This window comes from Seriola dumerili, unplaced genomic scaffold (genome assembly GCF_002260705.1).
Source record: "Seriola dumerili isolate Sdu_G_001 unplaced genomic scaffold, Sdu_1.0 BDQW01000088.1, whole genome shotgun sequence".
Taxonomy (NCBI): domain Eukaryota; kingdom Metazoa; phylum Chordata; class Actinopteri; order Carangiformes; family Carangidae; genus Seriola; species Seriola dumerili.
The window spans coordinates 1,840,313-1,857,419 of NW_019174343.1; positions in this window are offsets into that span (position 1 = coordinate 1,840,313).

The window sequence follows — 17,107 nt, forward strand, 5'->3', positions numbered from 1 at the left end:
ACCTGCAGCCCAAGCAGGTTGTTCAGGTAGTCCAGCTCCTCCAGGATGGCACAACCATAAATGTGGTCGCAAGAAGGTTTGCTGTGTCTCCCAGCACAGTCTCAAGAGCATGGAGGAGATACCAGGAGAGAGGCCGTTACATGAGGAGAGCTGGACAGGGCCGTACAAGGGGAAGCACTGCCAGAGCCCTACAACATGACCTCCAGCAGGCTACTGGTGTGCATGTTTCTGACCAAACTGTCAGAAACAGTCTCCATGAGTGTGGCATGAGGGGCCCCACGTCCTCTAGTGGGACCTGTGCTCACAGCCCAGCACCCTGCAGCTCAATTGGCTTTCACCAGAGAACACCAGAATTGGCAGGTCTGCCATTGGTGCCCTGTTCTCTTCACAGATGAGAACAGGTTCACATTGAGCATATGTGACAGGCGTGGTGAACGTTATGCTGCCTGTAACATCATCCAGCATGACCGGTTTGGCGGTGGGTCAGTGATGGTCTGAGGAGGCATATCCTTGGAGGGTTCTCACAGAGCTCCATGTCATAGCCAGCGGTACCCTGACTGCTGTTAGGTCCTCAGAGCGATTGTCAGACCTTACGCTGGTGCAGTGGGCCCTGGGTTCCTCCTGGTGCAGGACAATGCACGGCCTCATGTGGCCAGAGTGTGTAGGCAGTTCCTGCATGACGATGGCATTGATGCAATTGACTGGCCCTCACGTCCCCCTGACCTAAAACCAATTGAGCACCTATGGGACATTTTGTATCGGTGCATCCGACACCGCCAAGTACAGTCAGACTGTCCAGGAGCTCACTGACGCCCTGATCCAGGTCTGGGAGGAGATCCCCCAGGACACCATCCGCCAACTCATCAGGAGAATGCCCAGGCGTTGTCGCGAGTGCCTACAGGCACGCAGGGGCCATACACACTACTACTTAATTGAAATTGCCAAGAGCCGATATGATCGAGGGGGTGGGGTGGGGGTTACATTACAGCAGGGCAAATTAAAATATAATATTAAATTAACACTACAAATAATAATACTAATAGTAAGTTTCTACATTAATGGGAAAGCAAATGCTGATTGAACTGATTATCGTCAATCACTGAGATCATCGTCCATGGGCACAACCCTAGTGCTAAGCTAACACAATTCATCTAAAGCTCACTATTTATGTGTTGTGTCTTGTTTGTGGAAAAAAAATGATGCGTTGTGGGTTTAATTAAGGTTTTTACGATGGATGATTTCTTGGCAGCATTGTTTCAACAAACAAGGAATAACAGACATGTTATAAAACCAACAGTTTATTTAGTGGTCAAAGTCAGCCCTGGTTGATTTGCATTTTACATTCTAATAACAAAGGCCTCAGACTTATGTTCTAAAAGACACATGTAGAGACAGGTGGAGGTAACCAGTTATCTTTTCAGATAAACAATAGAGGAGAGCAACATACGCTTCAGTTATCAGGAAATTTCCTATAAAACCAGGCCATTCAGATATGTAATGCTTTGTGACCCAGCTAATGCATTGGATAATTTTCATCTCAAATTTATTAAGGCAATGATTTGTAGAGATAATGCTTCAGTCGCTGGATTCCATGTTAAATTCCTAGAAATGAGTTTCTATGTAACTGTCATTTATCGGGAACTGACTAGCCTCCAGGTTTTTTTTTTCTTTTTTTGGATTTGCCTTTTTTTCTCTCTCAGTTTGACTTGAATTGCACACAATCATTTTCAGGAAACAATTTTATAAAACAACTTTCCTGGCCATTATTTGGACACAGACAACAGAGGAAAATGACAAATTGCTGTGCCGAGCGGTACTGAGGGGTGACGTGCACTGTCACGTAAAGATATGCCATTGTCCTATTTCGACAAGCAGCAGTTGTATCATATTTACAGTCTGGATTGGCAGATCCCAGCTACTGCACCTTCACTGCTTCTTCTGTCTCTGTGGTATGTTTGATATGTGCTACAAAATTCAAATAGCAGCCAGTGTGTATTGCCCTGAAAGCAAATCTAAAGCGTGACCAAAAGGCATCGACTTATCTATTCCTGTTAAATCCAGGCCAACAGTCTTTCAGGCTTGGGTATGACAGGTGGGACATTTTGTCAACTGAAAAGAGACAGCAAAGGTAGGGCTGCACTTGATGCATGCATGCATGCATATAGCGATGATGCTGAACAACTACTCTTGAAGAGCATTCATGTAACAGGAAAATGGAAAAGGCTGCAGGGGTTTACAAGAAAGTGTCACAAAGTGGAGAGGGATCAGTGTGAGGGAAGACAGGAAAGAGAAAGTGGCACGCCGAGTGATGGAGGTGCACTGGGAGGAGAGGGAGTGAGACTCCCGTCCTCCTGTCATGAAGTAAAACTGTAAATAGAGCTTTCTAATGACTCAGCCCACATGTACTGTACACATTATGCACCCTGGTTACATAAGCAGTGCCCAGGCCTGATTAGGGGCTTCCACTTACACAATACAGTTTCAAGAGCCTAGAGTTACAGAACCAAACATCCCCCCCACACACACACACACACACACACAGACAATTGCAGCAGTACATAAAGTCCTTTAATTCAACCTCCTGTCCTCACAGCAACATCTCATAAATCAACCATCACCCATGTGGCCCCCCTCGCATTTCACAGCATTTAAATCAATTCTTCAGTGCCTCTGTTTCCTTGCCACTTTCTATGATGTGAAATCAGTTGACAAAGTGCTTCACTCATAGTGAAGAGTGCCTAAAGAGACAGGGTTGTGTGATCAGAGATTCAGGCCTCCTGTCTATCTGCCGTGGCCCTGAGCCCCCTGTCCCCATGAATTCACTTCCCTGTCAGCCTCCGCTGCTCATCAGCGCCTTTGATTGTCCAACTTCGGAAAGATCTGACGTTTTTCAACCATCGCTGCTTCAATAGGCTTCAAAAGCGCACACCACAGCCATTGTTTCTGCTGACTAGCTCCGCTCTGATCAAATAGATGCCAAAATGATTGGGCTTTGGGTTGAATCGTGTAGGAGAGAGTAAAAAGTGAGGTATGCAAACTTGGCTGGCAGTGTAAAACTTGACATGACTGTTAGAGGCTGATGTTTAGAGGACATGAAAAGCATTCAGCTGAAGTATCAGGGAATAGAAATGTGATAAAAGCAGAATACCATTCAAGTCTTGAAAAATAAACAATTTTCCCTGACAGTATACATGACATCACGCTCTAACAAGTCAAATGTTTCTACACCCCAGCATTTAATGCTCCCATTTGGAGAAAAAAAAAGATCATAAGAGGAAGTTGTTGTCTTGCATTAGATGATTACAAATGCAGTTGCACAGTTGCCCCTGAAAAAGCACATCACACAGCATCAGAGCGTTGCAGGACAGCGATACCAACTCAATTTATGCTCTGAAAGCAATGTTGTCAAGCAGCACTATCTCTTACACTCAGCTGTGACAACCCATCAGCTGTGATACACAAACAGCAACTTTTTTTTGGGGGGGGGGGGGGCTGGGAGGGACATCAAGGCAATCCTCATCTAACCAGTCAACCTATCTAGCCAGCATAGTATGGTGGGGGGGCTGCAGCAGCACAACCTGCTGAGGGGAGATTAGCTGGAAGAAAGGATGGACAACCTGCTTCATTCTTCATAGACTGATACGTTTTCATATGATGGTATAATGGTATGATTCATATAATGTATAGGGGATCATATGACCTAATGTAACAATTATCAGACAGTCTCATCATGGATGGGAATTTAATGCTTTCTTAGCGTTAGTCTTAATTTTGTCAGCGAAAATTGTGACAAAATATATTCGTCAACAACCTTTTCCCAACATGTTGATGACACAACACTGATGTCAATAACTGAGATTAAATCTCCACACATCATTATTAAGGAAAGCAGAGATGATTAAAAATATACAGACACACACACACACACACACACACACACACACACACACATATATATATATATAAATGTGCTGAAAACATTAACACCACTATGCATGTTTGCAGCAAAACAGCTTTAATGTCTTTTACTTCAGTCTGTTTTTTACTGTTTTCACTTAAGGGGCTGAATCCACATGGGATGTGTCTCTCAGAGTGACAGACAGTGCACGTTTGTAGTCTGAATACATTTACACAAGATAAATGTGTAGAACAAAGATATAATGTCATAATATCATCACAGCTTGATTCTGCTGCCCAGACACACTTCTATCGAATCAATTTACTTTGAATGTTCCTGCAGTTATTCTCTCACTTACTCCCAACATTCTTATCCAATCAGCAACATCTTCTTTTTCTGGCCTCCTTCACCTCAGCTGGATCATCCTCTATGATGTTAAGTATTTATTTATTGTTGTGAACACCATTTATGCTCATCATCATGTCATGGTCTTTCAGTATGACACAACCCTCCCTCTACACCATTACCAGGAGCATCCAGGAGCTTGACTGGCTCAGCATTAGTTTTATTAAATTTAACATGTTTGAGCCTGATCTGGTATTTACTCTGTGTTATCCCATAATTATTATAATATATAAGTGGTCTCAGACTTTTGGACCCTGCTGTGTGAGATTTTGTCTCATCGAAATCCGTCCGAGGCGTCCAGACACTTTAGAGTCCTAGTTGGTCTGAAGGCTGTGGTAACTGCTCTCTCATGTGCACGGTGCTGCATGTGATTGGGCTTCATTTATTCAAACAGTTTTTTCTCTGGTGAAACCTTCAAGACAGCAGGACCACATTAAGCAACAGTGTCTTGCAGTGAATAATTCAGTGCATTACAGGCAGCTCAGCATGCAATGTAAGCTGTTATAGTAAACACGCAAACACCTCACAGGGACGTGATAGCATATCAAAGATGGCACTTTTTTTTTTTCAAATATCTAGCTACTGTATTATTTTCAAGATTGTGATTTTCAATATTATTTTCTGAATTCACAGCAGGTCACCGACACCACGGTCTATGTGTGTGATATAATGCAGTCCACACAGCGTGTCCAACACGAGGAGGGCATTAGAAATGGATGTAGTGGTCCTGGTGTAATGGGATCCCTCACTCCATCCCTGCGCAGACCTGCTAACAGCAATAGAGTCCATGGGGAGACGATGGTAAGGATCTATAGAACATATACACACACCAATGTGTTTCTATGCTTGTGAGGACTCTGACAAAATTTATTCATTCCTGGTCCTCGGTTTGTCAACTTAAAGCTGGAGTTCAAGGACTTTTACATATAAATGAACATCTGTCCCATTCAATCCTATCAGCAATTTCTCTGTGTTTCTCAGTATACCATCGTTTTAAATCTGGTGTCTGTGGCGAGATTCCCATGCTGACGCACTGGTACTGATGCGGTTTATACCAAGCAGCAATGATTGGTTGGCCACAGCTGAAGAGGGGAGCAACCATAGTGATGGAAATGGAGGAGGCTACACTAACTGGGAATATGGCGGGAAAATCCAGGAGACGTCAAAGAAAAGTTTCTGATGCTGCAGATGAAAAAGGTAACCCGCCATTCAGAGGACGGAAGAAGGGACTGATCTTATGTTGGACAGGTTTTCATTTGTAAAATATTTGGAAAAGGCTACTTGGATATTAAATGTACTCTACCTAAATAATGGATGTGTGATTACTCTCAGTGCCAGAAGGGGAAGAAAAAAGTTCTGCACTGAGGGGTGTGATGGTCATAACCCTGAATATAAAGCTGTTTGATATGCAAATAGTGTCTCCATGATATATTGATGTTATTATTATTATTTGAAATCAGTCGTCATTTATATACAAACCATTTCCTTTCATGCCCTTGAAAATAGATTTGTACAATATGTCATACTGAACACTTTATTTCCCACTGTAAGTGTTAGCTTCCAAATTTTTTATAAGAGAACAGAATTAGTTTTAGATAGCCATGGAGTCACTACCTGACCTAGCTTTGGAGTATGTGGGAGGCGGAGCTGAGGTTTAATGAGGGTTCGGTTAGGGGGCTCTCACATAAAACGATAACAGTGATAACGATGCAGTTTGGTGATGTGAAGCAGCATGGGATCATGGGAGTTGTTGTCTTCAGTTTGGATTCCTTCAGCAGGTTTTTACCAGCAGTTGAATTATCCACAGAGGTGTCCTCCTCTCCATAACAAACACACCAGGGGATTAAAACCTGTAGAAACACTCATAAAGCAGTTTGACTTTAACAATCAGAGATTCAGTGACGCTCTTCAGTGACACAGGACAGGACGTCTCCAGCAGCTGGGAGCTGAGCTGTCTAACATTTCCTCAGCTTGTTTCTCTGATAACTTCAGATCCAGACGTCCGACGACTAAAATCCTTCATCTGGTTCAAATATAGAGCTGAAAACCACCAAGGTGGAAAAAGTGTATGTGGCTTAAAACTAGATAAAAGTCAATGTTGAGCTTCTGTCAGACAAACACACTGACACATGATCATAGAGGATATGATGTCACTGACAGGAGACCAATGAAACGTTACCATGATTAAAATCACAGATTCCTCTGGTTTGAGAATTGATGGAAACATTTGGGAAAATGTAAGAACACAACTCAACAACATATAGAACACAGGTCTAGTTGTTTTTAGATATTTTAAAGTGGAAAATTTACAGATTATAACATTAAGGTCAAGGCCAGGACTTCTTTTATGTAAAAATATCTCAAACCAAAAACTGGACTTTTTAAATACATACAATCATGAAAATATATAATTTATTTTATAGAGATATGCACAAATTTACCATCAGATTGACATAACAACTTTTGAGCTTCTGGAAAATTTAAGACTTAAACTTCGAACCATCTGCACTAATCTTAAATCTGACCCTAACTTTAAATCCTCACATAGACAGACATGAGCACACACACGTCATAGAGGCTATATATGATCACTGTATGCTCTGTAATCTGTGAGGTTACACACCCATTAACTCTGAATGGAGCAGAGAAAAAGAGAGAGCGGTGGGGTGAGAGATGTGACTGCAGTCACTCTCTGCTCCTGCTGGGGTTGTATGACTTGTGATTGAAGTATTGAGGTGTCAGTCAGGTGAACGTACGTGTGTAAGTGTTTCCATCTCCACCGATGTTGCGTGTTGGATCTGCGAGAATGGTGCTGACAGTCGCTGTGGTAGAAGGAGGCGAAGCTGTCGAGTCAAGTCAAATCGTATTTATTTCAACTGTCTCCTAGAAATGATGTTTATCTACACAACGAAACTACAACAGAAAACAGGTTTTGTAGGAGACGCCTTACGTTTTCTATTAACATAATGAGGAAATGTTATTCATTTATGTATTGGGCAAATCGCGGATATGTTGATACTCAACATATCAGAATTGTTTCCGGCCAAATACCCAAACCTGCAGTATAATATCCACTGGTAGTGACTACAGTGTTATTCAACTTTTTAATGGTTATTTCTAGGCACCCAGATCGACAGGAGATTGCAGTCTGATTTCATGCTAAAAAAATTCACAGTAACTTAAGACACAACATGTTTATCTCCATTTGATAGAAACTACAATCTTTAACTAACCATAGCCAACAGAAACAGTATCTAACCCAGTCCAGGACTCTCTGGCAAAACAAGGACAAAACTCACCAAAAACCTTGGAGGAAACTCAATGAGAGAACAGATATCCAACAAACAATACGACTATAATAGATACAATATAAAGACTCATTAAGACCAGAAAAAGATCATGTCAGAGCATCAAAGACCTGTTGGACCAACATTACTATAGTTCTCCATCCTGTGCTCAAGTTCTACCAGTATGTGGTATGTGGCCATTGAAATTAAATGAAAAGACGTTTAAGATCATAAAACTGAAAATACCAGTTTAGGATTATTAAATACCTTCTTAGACCAGATTAGCGAGGTGCTACTGTATTTGTAATGCCGTGTAAACTCCATATACCAGCTTCTTAGACCTCTAAGGTATAGTTTAGTCTGACAAAAGATGAGTTTAAACTATCAAGAGAGCAGTTGTCATAGCAGACAATCAAAAGGCCATTTGATGAACATTCAAGATCATCTTAGAGTCCAGTTGAGACCATCAAAAGACCAGTATAAACTCATTAAAGACCAGTTGAGACCATGTAAGGACCAGTATAAGATCATTAAAGACCAGTTGAGACCATGTACAGACCAGTATAAGATCATTAAAGACCAGTTGAGACCATGTAAAGACCAGTATAAGATCATTAAAGACCAGTTGAGACCATGAAGACCGGTATAAGATCATTAGAGAGCAGTTTCAGCCATTAAATACTGTGTTAAGATATTGAGAAAACAGTTTAAGAGTACTAAAGACCAGTTTAGACCATCAAAGTTCAGCAGTCACGTAAGGTAACAAAACTAAATCATATTTCCTCCAGACTTAGTCTCAGTGTTGTAAAATTCCAGCAGATCAGAGTGAAAATATTATACCTGTTCTCGCAGGGCTCCGGTAGCACGCTGATCTGGGAAGAAATTGGCTGCCACCTGTGAAAGGTTTTAAGCAGTTTAAGAAATGCAGCGAGTGCAGCCTCAAGTGTGCATCCACCTTAAGCTGGGGCCAACTATTTGACTGGCATTACAATAATCCCAGAATTTCACTATTCCCAGCAACCTGCATGCCTGCAGGCTTCAGATTAGCGAGGTGCTACTGTATTTTTAATGCTGTATAAACTCCATATAATGCAGTTTGGATTACAGCCCAGACGCGGAACGCATAACCACAGCACGCACTCTAAGTGTGGCGGGGGTTACAACAGTTCACAACAATAATTAACACAAAACAAACAACAACAAAACCTCTCTCTGGTAATAATGATAATGAGAGTAAATTCGCTGATGAGGTTGACTTTGTTTACAACTTGTGTGAATTTTCGAGGATATGACATTTACGACCGAACCCAGCCGCCAGCACAGTGGTCAATTAAACTTTCACACACTCGGTCTTTCAGTAGCATATTCTCCACAGTCCTCGGCCACTTAGCACATGTTTCTTTCTCCTCTGGTGTACTCAAGCATATGAGCACATATACAAACAGGCTGAAGGGTTTATGAAAGATACATTAATGCACTCTCAAGGGGGAAGGTGTGGAGGGCCACTGTGATTTGTCCTGCTGCACATAAAGCCCAGAGGTTGGGGAGAGGAAAAACAAACAGGGCTGCATCACGTAAAAGAGCAAATTGTATATTCTTGTCATTCAGCGTCTGTTGAGACGTATGTGACCTTTTTCCTGTTTTCAGGGAGAAGCTGCAAGCATGTGTTCCTCATTTGTCTACAGTAATAAGCAGACAGTCACTGCTACGGAGTGGGAAAGTTTACTGCCAGTGACTGGATGCGAGTATTTCAGGAATCCCATTTTCAAGGTTAAAAACTCTGTAAGGATCCCTTTCCTCTATGCATGGAATGAGTCGCTAGAAGCAACGCTCACCAAGGAAATCCATCATGTTCTGTTTAAGGACCTGGTTTCACCTCCTTGCGTCCTCAAGGCGACAAGGTTACATGCTGTGTGTACTTACGGAAATGACAAATATATGCGCCATCTTTGTGAAAGAGATGTCAAGTTATTCCAAAAACATATTTTGCATTTTCTTTCTGTTTCCCTCTCTCTCTCTCTCTCTCTCTCTCTCTCTCTCTCTCTCTCTATAAAGAACTTTTTCAAGTATGTTGCTTTAATTTCAAGGTGGTAAGAATTGTTTATTCTATCCAAGAAGCAATTACTGTTATTGTGCAGCAGACAAAGAGAAACTTCCTGTGTTGACACATTAATATATCTGTAGTTTACAGCTTGTAACAATAAAGCCTTTTAGTTGCATTTTTAGGTCAAACAGACTAATTAGCCTCTCAGGGAGACCAATGAGAGCAACTTCTACCCTGCTTACTTAACTTTTTCTACATTGACTTGTATTCAAGTGAAACCACAATTAGTCTCTTCCCACTGAGACAAATACGTCACTCTTCAGACGGAAGAAAAGTCACTGAACCCTTTGAATGACTGAGTTTTCTGCATTGATTGGTCATAAAATGTGATCTAATCTTCATCTAAGTCACAAATGTAGACAAACACAATATGCATAAGCTAATGTCACACAAATAATTACAATCTTTATGTCTTTATTGAACTGAGCCATTAAACATTCACAGTGCTTGTGAACCCTTCGATTTAATTACTGGTTGAACATCCTTTGGCACCAATAAAGTTTCTGTTGTAAATGTCTCTGTTCACATTGCTCCACAGCATCTCTGCTGGATTAAGGCCTGGGCTCTGACTGGACCACTGCAGGAGGTGGATATTCTTTCTGTAGTAGATTTACTGTGATGTTTATGGACATTGTCCTTGTTCTCCTGAGCTTTACCCTGACATGATCCTGAAGAGACCTTGATAAACTTGATGATGTGGAGCTGTCCAGGCCCAGAGACAAAGTATTATGGAGAGTCAAACTTCAGGTCAGTGATCCAGCAGCTTCCTCTGTGGTGTCCATATCAGGACTCCATGCTCCATGATGTGTGTGTGGTGGACTCATGAACAGAGATGTGAACCAGCTCCAATGATTCCTTTCAGCCTTCAGCTCTGACCCTGAGCTTCTTTGTTACTGATCGTCTGTGTTGAGCTGCTGGGGTCTCAGCTGGATGTCACTTCTAGGGAGCTCTGTGACCCTTTCAGCTTCATCAACTCTTCTTCATCTTCAGTCTCTGAGATCTTTGCTGTGAAGCCTGGTTCACATCAGCTGATGTTTCTTGTAAATAACAAAATCAAAAGTCAGTTTAGTGTCTCCAGCCCACTCCTCCAATCTGCTTGCATTCAGGTTTGATCAGCACTAAGGGCATGAATAGAGCTGGCATGAGCATTGCAAGATGGTCATCTCGGCTGATGTGTTTTCAGTAAGACATGCAGTAACACCCCAAGTAGTCAGAATGATGTGACTGTGGGCTCTCTTCCACACCTGAAACTGGTACTACTGTGGATTCACAACTGGGATCTCTCCTCTCCTCTCACTGGCATAGTTCAACGATGAATGTGAGGAAGTCTACAGCTTCATAGCTACAATGCCACGGTAGCTATTGGGGGTAATTCCATCACAAGATGGTCTATAAATATTACATATACATATATAAGACTCTGTGCTGTTATATTTTCTTAAATTTTTCATCCTCATTTGTTGCTTTTTCTCCTCAATTCATGAATAAATATAAAATATGACCTGACTACCTCAGCAAAGTTATTGATCATCACAAATTTGAATTCAACATATACTGTATGCTGCAGGTGTCGGTTCCCTCTGTCCTCATTATTTATGTGCATTACACATAGAAGAAAAGGAACACTAACTCAACAATGAAGATTAGCAATTGCAAATGTCTGCTAATGCACTGCCACCTGCAAGTCAAGGCGTTGGCTGTCACTGACTCCCACTGGAAATGAAAAAAGAATAAAAGCATTTGTTGTTTGCATCTCTGCCTTATAAAGCTCAGTGCCTTTGACTTTGATGTGCTGTAAAATAAAACCATGTGCTATGTTTTTCTTCTGTGTTGCATTTTTTTTTTCCTTTATTAGGAGGCGAAAGTGGAGACAGAGACAGTAAAGTTGGGGGATAGAAATTCAGTGCATGCTGAACACCTCAACTAAGTCACACCACAAAGGGCTGGAACATATCCACCTACAGATCTGCCTACTATCAGATCTGTGGCCAGTCAAAACAAGAGTCAGACAGAGTGGAAGTGAGACAGAGACGGCCATAACACTACCTGTCAGATTCTAATCCAGTCGTCTGATCGCACAGGCTGCAGGTAAAGCCGCTGACTTCTCCCAAAAACAGGCAAAAAAAAAAACAACAACCTCAGAGTGTGAAAGTGAGCTAATATCAGCTGATTGCTTCTCCTGGCCGGCGAACAGGCAGGCAGAGGAGGGAAGGAAGCAGTGACATGCCAGTGGTGTTCAGAATGAACAAAGAACGAGGAGGGGGAGGGGTGGTTGGAGGGGTGGGGTGTGGGTAAAAAGGAAAGAGTGGACTTGTGAAATGGAGAAATGGAAATCCAGTGAAGCCTGACTCCCCTAGGTCTGCGGTTACTATTTAAAGTGATAGCTTTCCTGTTACACTCCACACTCCAGCCCATGAATATTGCAACAGCCAGCAGTTTACTGTAATGCCGAAGACATTGCTCTCCGCCTCGTATTGATGGGGATCACGATGGTGCTTTAATGGGGTGAAAGGAAAAGGGAGCAAACAGTTAGATGTTTCCTCAGTGACCCCCATCACGCAGTGAAACGCAGTTACAAAGGTAAAGGAAAGGAAACAAGACAGGAGAGGAAAAAAAAAATGTCTGGCGGTAAGAGGTGAGATGAATCATGAATAAAGGCTTCAACAACATAGTCACCAGCCTGGGACATCCTGGAGCAACTTCTCAGCTGCTGGGTGACACCTAAACATTTCATTATCTCAATAATTGAGCACAATGTGTGGGATGTCAGGCCTCCACATGCAGAGTACCAGCTTCCGTCATAGTATGGTAAAAGAGGAAGACGAGGAAAGACTGAATCAAGACCTTTAGATGAAGAGTTATCATACAGGGCACACAAAGTTCCCTGTTCCCCTCTTTAAGTGAGAAATATACATACAATACATAAGTGATTTACACGACTACAGAAAGATCAATGCAGGTCTTGTATAGCAAGTGTGTCGTCCAAACTGTTTAACACTACTGAGGCATCATTGATTTCAGCTCAGGTTGCTTAGTGAAAAATATTACTGCCAGTCAGATGAAGAAGTCAGTTTCAGTGTAAACAAATGAACGTGCGCTCTGGCGAAATGAGAGTGTATCCTTCATCTTGCGATCTCGACCTGTTTAAAGGTTAACATCCTCTTTCAAAGCTCCCTCTTTGCAGTGAAACAGAATTAGTCGCACATTTCTCCACCATGGCCCTTTTCTTTACGCTGAGATAAAACTAAGAATAGATCTATGGATGACACTACACTTACCTACTCATAAATGCACACACTAACAAAATGTAATTAAAATCAATATAACTGTCAACAGTGTGTGGGCTAATGCTCGTTCGATTCAGTTCTGTGACAAATACACATATCCACAGACTGACATCTTTTTAAAAGCTAAATGTTTTACCTTTATATCTTCCTGAGACGTTTGCCTTGTTTGAAACTGAACTGCTTCTGCAGCAACCGTTTGATTTGATCTTATAGTGAATGAAGTGACCCATGAGCAACATAAACCAGCAGTGAATGACACTACAGCTGAGTGTTTTCTCTGTGCCACACCTGTGGCATTAAGATGTGCGACACCTGCTGACATTTCGAGGAAGGCTACAGTTCTTTTTCCCTGTGCTGCCGACGGATCAACTCTCCAGGAAAGCAGTGATTTTCTTCTGTGCGCACATTTCATGGGTCCTATTGACATCTAATCGTGCGGGTAAAATGCGGAGGTGCTATATGACAAGTTGCCCTTTAGGAGTCCCCTTCATTTTCACAGGCATTGGAGCTGACTTTAGTATCAAAATCCCCTGTGTTGTGCTCTTCCTCTTGAATTGAGTGTATTTAAGGTAGGGCTGGGTGATGTGATGATCTCCTATCATAGACAATCTTATTTCGGCACATGATCTACTCTTTAGATGAATTGTACAGATCTCTTCATTAAAAGTTTCTATATTTAGATATTTAATTTTAAAAGTTCTCTGCTAACCAGCCCACTGTCAACTGTTAGACAGCTAGCGTGCTAACTGCCGCTGGAGACAGCAGTCCTTGTTCTGCTCTGCAGCCTCAGTGAGTTTGGGGTAGCTCCACATGAGCCAGTTCTCCACTGGAGCAGAACAAGAACCACCATCACCAGCTGCAGTCCAAAATGGTGAAGTTACAGTCCATCCCCAGGACCAGAGACAAACCGAGGCAGGACGAGCCAGGGCTAGCTAGTCAGCAGTGACTGAACTTTCTAATTAAAACACATCCTTATAGCGCCTCATAAATAAATAACAGCACTGTCAAAACAAATACTCCATATGACCTAAGCAAAAAGTGAGATTGGTTGTGACATGATTTGTAAACAGATGACAGCATTGTGGGTGAAGAAGCAGTGAACGGATAAACGTCTGAAAGAAGCATCAAAGCAGTTGAATGATATGAATCACAACTTCCAGTCAGGACTTTCACAATAAAACCAGAGTGGAAACAGAATGCAGATCAAGATTGAGAATTGTGATTTTACCCAAAATGATGTCATGATATTTTTGCCAATTTAAGGGTTTCTCATTTTTGTGAATTCGGCCTCAAATCTGAGGAAGATCATCACGAAACATGTTGATGACTTACTGCGGCATACTGCTGAATACTTTGTGGTGAAACAGGCAGGCTTGGATGTTACAGGAGCTTGATTTTGATAAAACATTTCACACTGTAATAACTGACAACTGGGTAAGAAAGGGAAATGACATTGACCTGAAAGGAACTAGCATCAGGGTAGAGGTGTTGCAGCTAAAATGGATCTGAGTGGACTCTCCCTGGGTAACTGAATTAAAAAGTGGTTAGGTATACTGTATCTCCGAAATGCATGATGTTGGTTTTGGGGCTTTTCAGCCAGGTTCTGCTATTTCTAACCATCACTGCAGAAGCTAGAGGCACTGAGTAAAAATCCTGAATTAATTTAACTTTTCTTTACCTTGGGACCTACACTGGTGACGTCCTTGGACACAGACCCATTAAAAAATGTACATATTACTTTTGGTTTGGATACCAGCAGAAAGCGGTCTGAAATTTATTCAGAGAGATTTTTCTTGATTAAGGGCTCATGTGTTTCCGGGTGTTTAAGGACAAGCATTTAAAGTAGTAAAAGTAATATTTGTTGCTCTAGGTGTATTTGTGTCATTGCAAACTGCAGATAAATGCACACAAGGATTGTGTAAATATTTGGTTGGATGTCATCCTCCTGACATCCTACACTGTTTATTAAAAAAAGGTTATGATAAATCAGCTGGAACCTGCTGATATTACACAGACACTGAGTTATGTATATACCTCAATGTTTACCCTTCTTTTTTTGCTGGCTGTTTCCATGGTAGCATCCTCCATACTGGCGTACAGAGATTCAAGATGAATATAAAGCACATTCCAAATAAGACTTTAACCAGGACTATAAATCATCCACAACACCAGACGTAAATAAATTCAGTCAGCAGCAGAGTTAGCTCCTGATTTTGGAGTGAAATTTATTGTCTAGCTTTTGTTGATCTGTTGTCTAAACTTGTATTTGTTTTGTTCTAGTGTCTTTTTAGAGCTACATTGCTGTCTCTGGCAGCAGAGTACAGCCCCCAACAAGCCATCCACCTATGTCCCTTCCCTCTGAAATAGCGTCTCCTGAAATGGTGCCCCTAGAGTGGTGGTGTGCCTCACCTTTGTCATCATGGTTGCAATACAAAACAAACAGTTAAGCTTATGCAAGAGTTAAGGTTCAGTTAGGCAAAAAACCTACTTGGTTTAAAACCCCTGGGCACAATTTACTTATTCTGCTTTCACTAACTTTTTGAGGGAAGGAGGCACCATGAGCATCACCATCAGAGCCAGTGTCTACCACCCTCGAGCAAATGGATGTGTATCATTATTATTTAGTACATTTATCATCATGGTTACAATAATAAACACGCAGTAAATGTTGCGGAAAGCTCGTGGTAAAAAGAAACAGCAATGAGTACTGGTTTTGCACCAGAAACAAACACCAGTCTACTGTATGAAAGTCCTGTGTTTCCACAACCCACCCGTCCACCTCAACCCTTCTCCTAACTTGTCGCTGCATCAGCTAACTTCCTCCTTTGCTCCTGTCATAATTACTGTTGTAATAAGCTGCATGAACAGATATCCTAGAAGTATTTTTTTTTTTTTACAAGAGGACAATCTAGAAAACACTGAATTCTCTATCAGGAGTGGAAAATCTCTCTTTTAAGACAGGATTGTAGGCAGCAAGGAGCAGGCAAGTGTTACAGCGGGCAAAGTTAAAATCAGTGAGCTGTGACCATGAAGAAGGTGGGAAGCCAAGAGTAAATCAACCACATCCAGGATCCCCCATGCATTCATTGTAAATACATATACAGTATAATAAAAGCTATTCTCAGCGGTGTCTCCAGCCATGGTGTGTTCGGTGAAAGTGTACTGATAAAGAGATTTTATGCCATTGTTGAGTTGGAATTGGTTGGGTTGGGGTTGAGCCTAAAAAGAAAGGCTGCCTGCAAGGTGCAATTATGGGCAAAATTAGTACGCTAAATCTGTAATTTATCAGCTTATAATGGCTGTAGTATGATATATGTATTTGCATGATTTCGCTAAAAGCCCAGCTGTAAAATGTAGTTAAGATAAATGAATGGATTAATGGACGAACACATTCTGAGCACCTGAGCTCAAAGGTACAGGAAGCACCTGTGGGAACTACCCTCAGGTGATTAGGATTCATTGGCTATTAACTCATCTCATGTAACGCTTGAGCAGTCAGGCTAAAGCTAACATGGAGCGAGGATGAGGGTTAATGGTTTCAGGCCAGTCCCTCAGGTACCTGACATATGGTGACACGGGTTCCTCGGCAGGGTTAGAGCAAGTGAATGGTGAAAAATAGCAGGTGGTGACATGGCCCTCAGCAGTGAGAAGGAAAAGGCCCAGACATGGTGTGACATCCCAGCCATCCATCATGTAGCAGGAAACCAGGGAAGCCTTAACTACCCATAAATCATCTTCCTGGAATATAGAGGGCTGAAGGTGATGCAGCGTTTTTCTCTTTGCTTACAGGATAAGACCAATCTACATGATTTTGTTCTTTCAGAATTATGTTGAATTATGAGTTTATAGAATGGTTTAACATTTAGCTGTGCTTACTCACACCCACCTCTTTTTACAATAAAAAAGTAGAATACGATCCCAATCAATCTACGATTATCTATACCTATTCTCCTGTCCAGGGTCATGGTTGTTCTGGAGCAAATCCACGTTAACACTGGGCGAGAGTCAGGGCACACCTTTGACAGGTTGGCAGTCTGTCACAGGGCTGACATATATAAAGAGTGACAACCATTCACATTCTCACCTGAGGCAATTTGGAGTCACAAATTATCCCAGCTCACAATTC